Raw genomic sequence first — 12,366 nt, 5'->3', positions numbered from 1 at the left:
ATCAGGTCTCTAAATAATGTTTGGGGTAACGTGTGGATCCACAGCATCATGCTCGAGCCGCAGGTGTGGTAAGCTATGGGTGCCATGAATCCAATAAAAAATAAACATACTTTGTGCCACTCTATAATAGGTCTCTAAATCTGGGTCATTTCCCAAGTTTCCCGAACGTATCAGAGGCTGTTTTCCCGCTGAGGCCAATCGGATCATGGGGGTCCAAAGGTTGTCAAAGTCTATTTATTTTAGTGCCCTATGGGAAGTCCTGTTTCTCCGCTGAAGACTTTGTGTTATTAGACAGCATTTACTGGTGGTGATCGACAGATTGCATATTGCCTGTTAATTCTCATGTTGGCAAATATGATTTAGCCTTGCCAAGCAAAACATTTACCTTGTTATACTAACGCTTATTTGTGCTTTCTTTATTACCAAGCACATATGTGGCACTTGACAGGGATTCTGGAGGCTGCAGCTAAGAGAAAACAAAGCTGATATGAGCTGATTGGCACCAGTGCTCCTTTCAGGGGAGTGGACTGACAGGCGAGGTCTTTTAGGTCTCGCCTAACAGCGTGCATGTGCTATTCATGCGAGGGGTACTGTATACAGTGATGGACTTGGAGCTTGCCCATTACTTACTATTGGCTTACTCCATCTTCACTCTTCTTGGCTGCCTTTTAATTGGGCAGCACAGGCCATGCGGCAGTTCCGTTTCTTCATGGAGCATGGACTAAGCACCGATTAATTGTACTTAATTAGTGCCAGTCCGCAGCTTGCTCTGTGATTCAATCTCTATTTAGTTCACTGCCACCACTTGGTTTCTTATTGCTTGCCCATTGTTGACTGCCTCCTCTTTCCCAGCCATGTTGTTGCTGATACCAACTCCCGAGCTGTTGCACTTTTTCCATTGAACTGGCAACATTCAATGCTTCAGGTATAATACTGACCACACATGGTAGACTTCGCCAGGAACAGATGGTCCATCAGGCGGTCTCCCTCACATATAAAACACTAACAAACCACATGTTGGGTGACCTACTGAAATTGAGAGGGATATGGGAGGCAGAGGTGGGGGAGATGGAAGACTTGGATTGGGAGATGGTCCTGATGCACCCCCGGGAGGTTGCGATCAAGTCACGGCTGCGGCTCATTCAACTGAATGTGCTTCATAGGACCTACTTCGATAGAGTGCGCCTCCTTAAGACCGGGAAAATAACTGACCCCACGTGCCTCAGATGTCGGCAACAGCGAGGGGACTTCTATCACACCATATGGTCCTGCGACAAAATACAGGTATACTGGGCACACATCTTTACGGAATTGGGAGAGGTCTTAGGTGTAGAGCTGGTACGAGACCCAAAGTTAGCTTTGCTGGGCATGACGAATGAGGTGGACCTGCCACACCCGCAACTCATATTCCTAGTACTGGCACTAGTGGTGGCTAAGAGGGACATAGCGAAGTACTGGGGAGCCACAGAAACACCAGAGATAGAGGAATGGAGAAGGGGCTTGGATCTCTACATGGTAGCGGAGAGGGTGACATATAAGGCGAGAGGTTGCCCCAAGAAGTTTAGAAAGGTGTGGGCCAAATGGAGACAATATCACGGGCTTGAAGTGGGACAGTAAGAGGCAATAAGCTGGATATTGTAAATAAAAGGTTGGACTGAGACCTAACATGACCCCGTAAGGACATGGCTACGGGAGTTAAGAAGCGCTGAGGGGCTGCCGAAGAGATGTGCAATGTATTGTGCTAAGAAATACTGTTGGGAGGGGGGGGTAGGAGGACGGGACTCGGGATATGGTGATCAATGACTACACATTAAGGTGCTTGGAAAGATACGATGTGGCAAGCTACAAGTTGGGGAATGTTTTCTTGGTTCTACAGACCACAGTTGGGCGGGGAGGGGGGGATAAAAGTATAAAATGCAGGGATCCGCCATGACACGCAAAGCCCGAATGGAGGAGTGTGCAAAATGCTACTGGGAATGATCAAAGCTACGCCGCCCGCCCTCCGGGATGTGGGCTGAAGGGCTGTGTGACAAGATATAACTTGTGAATAGCCTCGGGGATTGAACGATAAGACCGTTTTTTAGGGCTGATGATATTCATGTACTCCTTGCAACAAAAAATAAAGTTTAAAAAAAAATACCGACCACACATTGTTTTTCTTTTTTTATTTCTTTTAAAACCTTTATTACAAGAAAAGTAGAGTACAATTACAGACCTACAACCACAGAGGCCGGCCAGTAGCAATAAATATCAAAATCAAAATAGTACACAGCTCATCAGCCGACAACCCGTGGGTCCGGCAGCGATATCATATGCCAATGCGATGATCTTGTAGTGGTAAGAGGATAAATGAAAGATTTCACATTTTACATTTTTTAAAACAAACATACCAACAAAAATCTGAGGTAATAAACTATATGATAAGTGGCTGTCTCAGATAGCAGGGGGAGAGACCCAGTTAAAGAAGCTGATTTGAGAAAGGATAGAGGATCTCGGGGAGGGAAGGGGGTCAAGAGTAGGCAAGCAAGTCATGTACAATAGGATATGGATGCATGGAATGCACGGTCACGGGGACAGAGGAATATCAGAGGTTTCTACGAAAGGGGGGGTGCAGATCTCTCCACGATACGAGTTCCATTGACCCCATATCCTCCCCCATTTCTTGGGCCTGCCACGGGCGACATATACAGTTTTTTCTCTAAACATGCACCAGTCCATGTTTTACTTCCATGTTGAAACCAGAGGTGCCCGTTGAGACCCCCACAGCTGGGCTATGTCCCTTTTCGCTATCATGTTTCCGAGGGTGGCCCATTGAGTCTGAGCAACGCTGTAATCATTCGGCTCCCAAACGTTCAACAGGCATCTTCTGGCCTCAGGCAATAATGAAACACCCGTCACCTCTTCCATAATAGCATGCACACGTCTCCAGTATACCACGTCATCCGGACATTCCCATAAAATATGGAGAAAAGTAGCAAGCATACCGCAGCCGCGCCTACACAACCCATCCAAAGAATAACCCATACTCATCATGCGTGGACCCGTGACATAGACAGGGTGTAAAATCTTCAGTTGCACCAGCCGGAGACGCGCCGGAATCGCAACTTCCTTAGGGGATGATATCGCGGCCGGCCAATCTTCATCATCCAACTCCAGCCCATCACCGGTCCAGGCCCCGCGAAGCTGTACAAGAAGATCCGAGCGGTCATTGATAAGCTTTTTATAAATGAGACAAATAGTACTATCGGGGACATACCCGTCGAGCACTCTATCTTCCAGGGGAGAGGACTCTGGGATAGCGGTTCCGGCCGGGAAGACCGATTCAAGTGCGTGACGAATCTGAATATAACGGAAGTGCTCCCTATCACTCAATTTATATTCTCGTTGGAGTTCATCGAAAGTTTTGATCCTATTCTTGACCCAGAGATCTCCAACCCTACTGATGCCAATAAGGTCCCATTTGTCGAATCCCTTCGTCGTCCAGAGACTACCCAGTCTCTCCGCCGCGTAAAGCGGGGTTGCTCTAGTCAGCTTGTCCGTCCATCCCGTGGCAGCAGTCGCACTACTCCACACTCGTACCGCAACCCCAGTGGGTCCAGTCAGATTCTTCCTAGCCGATCTAAAGTATAGCGCCCTATTATAGTCGCCTCCCGGTAGCTGCCATTTATCCATCCCGAATGCGGGATTCGGGACCGGACCATACATTGCATGGTTGACTGCACTCAGTTGGGATGCCCAGTAGTATCGTTTTATATCGGGCAGCGCTATGCCTCCATCGTACCAGGGCAGAGTCAATTTCGCCAGTGCAATGCGAGGCCGCCCGTTTCACACCAGCTTCCTCTGGAAGCCCTCGATCTCGCGGAAATAGCTGGCAGGCACCAAGTCAAGCGTATTTTGGAGGGCGTACAGGAATCGGGGGAGAGACATCATCTTAAATAGAGCTGCTCTCCCTACCGGGGACAGCAGCAAACCACACCACGCCTTGACGTCCAATCGAAGCCGGCGAAGCGGCGGAAGCAAATTCCTCTCATACCGTACAGCTGAGTCCAAGGAAATGTAAATCCCCAAATACTTAAAGCCGTCGTGCGATACCGGTATCGGACAGACGCGGGGCAATAGGGGCAATTCTCCAGTAAGCGGATAGATGCAGGACTTGGCCCAATCGATAGCCAAGCCAGAATTCCTCCCGTAGGAGCTTAAAACGTTGAACAACACTCCTAATGATTTACGAGGGGAAGTGAGGTATAACAAAATATCGTCTTCATACAACGATATACAATCCTCAAAGTCAGGGGACCATCTGATGCCTTTAAGCGATGGCTCCCACCGAAGCCACGCGGCAAGGGGCTCAAGGGCGAGCGCAAATAGCAGCGGTGACAATGGGCAGCCCTGTCGTGTGCCTCTTCCGAGAACAAAAGGCTCTGAGGCTCTACCGTTGACCACCACTTGGGCCAGTGGTTGTTCATAAAGGAGTCTAACCCACCCGATGAAATTTGGGCCAAAACCAAATTTTGCGAGGGCTGCCCACAAATACGGCCATTCTACTGTGCCGAAGGCCATCGAGGCATCCAAAGAAACCAAGATGGCCGACTCACGAAGCGACCCCGCCCTTGCCAGTACGCCATGAAGGCGGCGAAGGTTGAGCGCAGTATTGCGATAGGGAATGAACCCAGACTGATCTGGGTGTATCAAATCACTGATCACTGTAATCAGACGATTTGCCAAAAGTTTTGCCAAAATTTTGGGCTCAACATTCAAAAGCGAGATCGGCCTATATGACGAACATTGGTCACGGGGCTTCCCGTCTTTGTGGATGACTGCAATGGACGCCAGTCTCTGATCCCGGGGAAGGGTTCCAAGATCTTGCGATTCCAAAAACATTTGGCGAAGATGCGGCGCCATTTTGTCTGGACACAATTTGTACAGCTCTATCGGGATACCATTCGGGCCGGAGGCCTTCCCCGAGCGAAGGGAGCAGATAGCGAGCGCTATTTCATCAGTGGAAAAATCCGCCTCCATAAGCTCCCTGTCTGACAGGCTAGGCAACGCGATATCCCTAGGTAGCAAATGTGAGTCCTCCTCCGGTCTGTCTGAGACCAGCGCGTAGACCTTCTGAAAGTGCTGGGCAAAGACCGCAACTATCTCAACCGGATCCACAACCCGCGCCCCATCTTCTTTTTCCACAACAGGCACCACCCGATTCAACCTTTCTCTCTTATCCAGCCAAGCAATCAACTTTCCTGCCTTGTCACCAACATCATACAGACGCTCCTGTTGCTCACGACTCATCATCCTGGCCGCATCGTCACCAGAGCTCTGTAGTCGGCCTGTTTAAGGGCCAGAACATGCAACCCCCCAGATGTAACCCCCGATTCCAACTCTTCTTCCAAAGCTGTAATTTCATTCTCCAAACATACCACCTCCTCATTCTTGCTTTTCTTCGCGCTAGCAATCAAGGACAGGGTTTGACCCCGGATCACTGTCTTATAGGCCTCCCACAAGGAAATGGAGGAGGACACTGACCCCACGTTCTCAGCAAAGTAATAATCCATGCATTTAACCACCTCAGCTCTAGTTTTCGGATTACGTAGATGCCAGGGGTTAATCGGAGCAACCCGGCCCTCAGTTCCCAACTGCACATCAATTGTAAGCCAAAGTGGGGAGTGATCCGAGATCCCCCTAGCAAGATGTTGAATTTCCCTCACAGAGACCATCTGCACCGCTGGTACTAGGATATAATCAAGCTTCGAGAGACTACCATGCCCTCCCGAATAAAAAGTATATTGTGCCTGTCCAGGGTGTAGTTGCCTCCAGCAATCCTCTAAACCCAACGTATCCAGGAAGTTGCCCAGCCATGACTGTGATCTCGAAAGAATCCTGGGGGGGGCTACGGTCCTCGCTACCACAGACGACCGAGTTAAAGTCCCCACCCACAACCAACATACCCTCAGGGAAGCTCAAAACCACCCTTCCCAAATCAGAAAACGTGGTGGACTGTAAACCCGGCGGGACATATACAGAGAGTACGAAGATCGTCTTCCCCTCCCAGCGGCCCGTAATGGCCGCATATCGGCCTCTATCATCTAGCACAGTGTCATCTATCTCCCAGGGGAGGGAACTCCTAACTAGGACGCCCGCCCCCCTCGACCCAGTAGTAAATCCTGAATGTGCCGCCAGACGATATCCCCTTCTATTCAATGCATGGCAAGTGTTCCCAATCAGATGTGTTTCCTGTAGTAGCACTATATCCGGTGAAAGACGCTTCAAATATTGTAAAACAATCCCCAGCTTGATCCTATCGCCCAGACCATTAACATTCCAACTCAGCGCCCTCAGCCCCTTACCCCCATTCCAGAAATGAGAACTGTGCTCCCCCCACAAAGAAACAGGCACAATAGACGAAATATGCAGCAAAGTGAAGCCTTGGAGCAAACAAAGAAACAAAGACCCCCACCCCACCCCCAGGAAAGTCCCCAAAACACACACCCCCACCCTGCACCCCTGCATTAGACCAGAAAGCCACCCCAACTTGCAGTGTGCCTGTCGCCCCATTAAACTAATCTACGAAAAGAGAGAAAGAACCCCCTAGAGGAGGAAGAATCCCGAGTCCTCCCACCCCCGGGTAATCAATGATTCATGTACATAGGAATAATCAAACCACTGCTGTAAGTCCATATAGCTGGCACACCGGTAGGGACTTACTCCTCCTGTTCCTCTAGGCCACCTTCAGCGCCTTTTGATTGTTCCGGGCGGTTGCGATGTGCCAGCAGAGTATCGAGCCAGTCGCTGAAAACCTCTGGGCGGTCAAAGAAGAGTGCACGTTCCTCATATTCGATCCTCAATCGGGCCGGAAAGAGCATGGCGTACTTTAGTCCCATGTCTCTAAGTCGCCGTTTCACCCCCGTGAAGCCCATGCGTTGTTTTTGCACCGCCTGTGTAAAGTCTGGATAAAAACTGATCGACGCGTTGTCAAATTTTGTGGGTCTATTGGTGCCTGATGCTTGAAGGATAGCGTCTCTGTATCGAAAATTAAAAATACTGGCTATGATAGGCCTCGGTGCGGCGCCCAGTTTAGGTCTCCCGCCTGGAACTCTGTGGGCGCCTTCCACGGTGAAAAAGTTACTGAGGCCCTTAGGGGCTAGATGATGCAGCACAAGGTCCTCCACCAAAAGGTCTGTGGATAATTCCGTGGAGTTCTCCGGAACACCAACAATGCGGACGTTGTTGCGCCTGGCCCGGCTCTCGAAGTCATCCAGGCGACGGGCAAACAAGTCATTGGATGTCCGGAGATTACGGACTTCGGTCTGAAGGTCCGAGACATCAGTAGTGAGACTCGCAGTCTTAATGTCCAGGGACTTGACCCGCTCGTTGGTCTTTGCGAGATCCGTCCTGGTGAGGTTGACTTCAATCGCCACGGTGTCTATCTTAGAAGCCAGAGTTTCATACTGCTGACCCATAGAGGTCTTCACACTAGCAATGGCGCCCATGATGTCTCGCAGTGTCAAGTCTTCCGTCGCAGTAGAGCCATCCCCAGTCTCGTCCGAGACTTTGCCAACCCCACCAGGGGATCCCTTCGGGCGTGTGAAGCGATCCATAGTATTGGTTTGGGTGACACCCCCTCGGAATGTGCCCGTGGTGGCCCGCTTCGCACTCTCCGACTTGCCCGCCATGTTGGGTAGCGAGCCCTGTCGGGCCTTTTGAGATCTGGTGAGAATGGCTCTCTGCAGAACCGACTTGTGGAGTCAGGGATGAGGGCGAAAGACAGAAGATAAGCCTGGAGCCGGCAGCAAGGCACAGGCCAGCAGTGTCAACAGGCAGCAAGTCGCAGTAGACAGTGACCAAAAACAAAACCGAAAGTACCACAGGGGCATCGGTCGGGTGTCATTGACCGTTGTTGTTCAATTGCCACCTGGGTACCTCGGAGACTCGAGTCTGTGGATAATCGTCGATGCAGGCTGCTAAGTTTCGAGGTGCAGTGAGTCCGGTTCCCGGCGGCCAAATCGATTTTTGAAAAAAGATATTGTGTCAGCAGGGCATCAGCTAGTAGAACCCGTCATCAAAATCAGGATACGTGGCAGGATAAATGCGGGAGGCGGAAAGGGTCTCGGGAGCCCTGTGCTCAAGCGTCCATCTTGGATACGCGCAAAGCTCCTCCCCCCCACACATTGTTTTTCAATTTAGATTTACAAACATAGGTTCTGTGTGTAAATCCACCTTGCCCGGTGTTCTTATTTGCCTTAATGGAACACTGCAAAGCTGTCTGAGAATGCTTGCGGGCAGATTGTGCGCTACATATCAAAGAGGTAAATATGCAGCGTGTCAAAAGGTAAAAAGATATCATTTGGTCAGCTGGAAGTGTGACTGAAACCTTAGAATCGTAAGAATATGTGTCCCCTGAACGTGGTGCTGCGGTAGGGTGCTTGGTCTTGTTGCAGAGCTCTCTCCCTGAAGCTTCAAGACAGTCTGCCTGTTACGCCCTACCCGCCAGTCCTCTTCACATTCCCTGTTCCTCTCCCAGCAGCTTGAGCTGCACCAACCAATTGACATACAAGCAGGAAGGACTGGAAGCATTCCAGTTTCATAGTTGCTTTTCCTCCTCCCTCTCCCTCCTATGTTGTTGCTTGCCCCTGTCCCTCCCCCTCTGTTCGTTGTCTGTTGCCCCCCCATTGTTGTTGCTTGCCCCCTCATTCCCCCTACCTGTGATTGTTGCTTGACCCCCGACCACCATAAAGAAAGTTTAAATTTCACATTTTTAGCCACGTTGCACAGCTGTGTCGCTGCATACAATATGGCTAAACAAAGAATATATATGATGTTATAACCCAAACCAATACAATGCATACCTTTAAATCACAGTTTTACAACGCAAAGACCATTAAACCACATGTTTTTACAACGCATGTTGATTGAGATATTTTAAAACTACCATTCCAACGCATCCATTACAATGCATACTATTACAACGCATACCATTACAACACATAATATTTTTTCACTGTTTATAACCAAAATGAAATAAAGTCTACATTTTAGGATACACCCCCTGGTACGGGATGTAAGGGAAATAGGGGTTTTGGGTGGAGAAGGGTATTAATACACAGGTATTAATTTGATACTAACGTATTTTTATACTAACTGACCACTAAAACATCTGGGTATTAATAATAAAATCCAAAAATGTGTTTAAAAAAAGGTAAAATTAACACATATATTTACATATTCTTTTTATAAAATATACACTACTGTCAGAGACGATTATACATACAATCAACATAAAGTGGCAGTCCTTCAACTATTTTTAATACATCCCCTGACCCGCCATCTACTCAAAATGACTGAAATTCCGAGAAGTAACGTATAAATGAACATTTGTATACAAGACAAAATAAATATACATTGTGTGAATCGTTTGTGCTAAAAAATCATTTCAAAAGCAAATTTTCATTTAAATTGTTGTTTACGCCCGAAAAACATATAAGAGAAGGCGTCCACCATTTTGTGCTCAATGGTACACTGACTTCCATGGTGACCACATCCAGCAGGAGTAGGAGGACAATTGTTCCCACTTTCCAGTTGAACACTAAACACCTTCCAAATGATTACAGCTAATTTATAAGTACTTATAATATATTTTTTACTTATTTACAGCATTTGAAAACCAGCCAGAGTCTACTGCGGACATTCCTAAAATTATCTTGCCATTGAAAAGTAAGTGAATAAGTGAAAAACATGTATTTAAAGTAAAAAGCCCAAAAGCAAAAAAAATAATTATTAAAATGTTGATTTAAATATTAACAGAGTTTTGATACACAGCAACACCAATAACCAACCTTGGACAAACAAATCTTTACAAAAAACTGGAAGTAGACTGTAAAATATGTTCTGAACTAAAAACAAACGTTATTAATTTCAAAAAAATATATTAGCAGGCCCTGGTCCGTGATATGGTACAAAGTTATTATTCCAACACCTCCCTGTGTTTTCCTCAGGGAAGATGCTAAGGGAAAGTGCTGGATGGTGGTGGGGGCAAATGTACTATTCCTACACCAACAAGTGTTTGCCTCATGGAAAGTGCTGGATGGTGGTGGGGCACATTTTCTATTCCTACTCCGTGAGATGCTAGCCTCAGGGAAAGTAGTGGATGGTGTTGGGGCTAATTTACTATTCCTACTCCGACAGGTGATTGCCTGAGGGAAAGTGGTGGATGGTGTTGGCGGCAAATTTAATGAACTTAAATTGAAAGTGAATATTTAAAAAGTAAATTTCACATTTTCATTTCTGTTCTTTTTAAAGCATGCAATAAAACAGTGATTTTTTTAATAATTCTCCACATATAAAATCATATTACTCCACCAGTCTGGAGGAACACATCCATAACCACAAAAAACAAATCAAGTCCATCAACAGAGAAGAAGCCAAACTGTACAAGGTAAAAATTATCAAAAAACGTAAATAATTTATTTTCACAGGTTTTCAAGTTTAAAAACATTTCTATGGAAAAAGTAGCATTGCATTAAAAATTAGAGCCTCACAAACAAAAAGAAAAGGACTTTTTTTCTAGTAAATAATGACTAAACGTTGTCTTTGAAGGCTATTTGCAAAAGTAGATTTTTCATAGCAAGAAACAAAAAACATTTCTGCACTTTTTTTAGAACCAAAGAAGCTAAAACACAAAACACCACAGAAAGAACAATTGAAAGAAAAATTCAAAGAAACCCAGCATCAACTCCAGAACTTTCTGACCACACAACAAAATAACCTAATTAAGGTACCCTGTTTCATTCTGTCAAGTCTTTCCAATAATAACCTTTTGTCATCAAAGGTATCAAGGCAGCAAACAATGCCAAACCAACGTTGCCAAGCCAATGCAATTGAACCCTGGTTCAATTTTGTAAAAAATAAGCTGTAAAATAATTAATGTACACTAATTTTACTCTTGCAGACATAATATCTTTTAAAGCACTCATACACAAAAGCACTAAAACAATGTTTTCTCTTTTTCTTCTTTTTACAAAGAATGGCAGCAAGAAACCAAGCCAAATATTTGAAATCAAGCACGGGAAATAGACTGTTAAGTTACAGTGGCTATGTTTACTGTAAAGAGAGATTAACTGAGCCCAGGTGTCATTGTAGGTATGTACATTATTACTCATCCCATTGCACAGGTAGAGCGGTTACTCTTGGTGACACTGTTGAAAGGACTACCAAGCATAACCACTATGCCTTTGCAATGGAGCTAGAGGTAAGAGAGAATATAAATGAAATGAAAGCCCTGGCATCCACCTCCAATGAACCCTGTGGCTCAGTTTTGAGGGAGGTATCCCAAAACATTCCTATCCATGTAGAAAATTGTATGCCCACAATCCCTGCCTACGCAGAATTATACATCATAAAAAACAGGCAAGTAACCCCCTACGTGTAACACCCCAAACCTTCTCTCATATTAATGTTCCTCCTGAGATTACTGTAACTGTTACTAATGAAACCTTTCTTTTGCATGACACCAAAACCCTCTTAAAAGAATTCTAATCTTTAGCATGCCCTATAATCTTGTTCAGTTAGAGACTAGTGATATTCGGATAATGGATGGGACGTTTAAATCCACACTCCACCCATTCACCCGAATATACACTATTCATGCCTACATTAATCATACAGTAGTGCCCTTAGTGTACAGTTTACTCCCTTATAAACAAACCTCAACATACATTGAATTTTTGTCAGTGATCAAAGCAAAAACCATGAACAAAAGTCCTAGAAAAGTGCTACTTGACTTTGAATTACCTATGATTAACACAATTACCAAAATGTACATGGATACCCTAATTCAAGGATGTTTTTTCACTTTTCATAGGCTTATTGGAGAAAAATTCAAAAACATCCTTAGTTGAGGATTACATGGCAGACAGTAAACTGCAATTTGAATTGAAGAAACTAACAACACTTTGCTTTGTTCCTGCTGACAGTGTAGATACATACTACCCATCTATTACTGAATCTGACTATTTTACTGTAAACAAGGACAAAGTGGCACCCCTTCTAAATTACTTTGAAGATACATGGATTGGCCATCTAAGCAGGTCAGGTCGCAGGAGAAAGCCACGTTTCCATGTGAAATGGTGAAACTGCCACTGGACCTGCTTAGAGGGAGGAGCAAAAACAAATAATGCCATAGAGGTATGGCACAACTCCTTCAACAAGTCAATAGTATAACCACATCCTAACTTCTGTCATTTTGGAGAAATTTTGAAGAAGCAGCAAAATTTCCAAGAAATGAGAATTGCGCATCCATTGACTGGACCCACGAATTTCAAAAAGAACAAAAGAAATGCCTGAGCGACTACTGGGTGCAACTCAACAATTTTA

This window comes from Lissotriton vulgaris, chromosome 12 (genome assembly GCF_964263255.1).
Source record: "Lissotriton vulgaris chromosome 12, aLisVul1.2, whole genome shotgun sequence".
In the NCBI taxonomy this organism is placed as follows: Eukaryota; Metazoa; Chordata; class Amphibia; order Caudata; family Salamandridae; genus Lissotriton; species Lissotriton vulgaris.
This window is presented reverse-complemented; position numbering follows the sequence as displayed.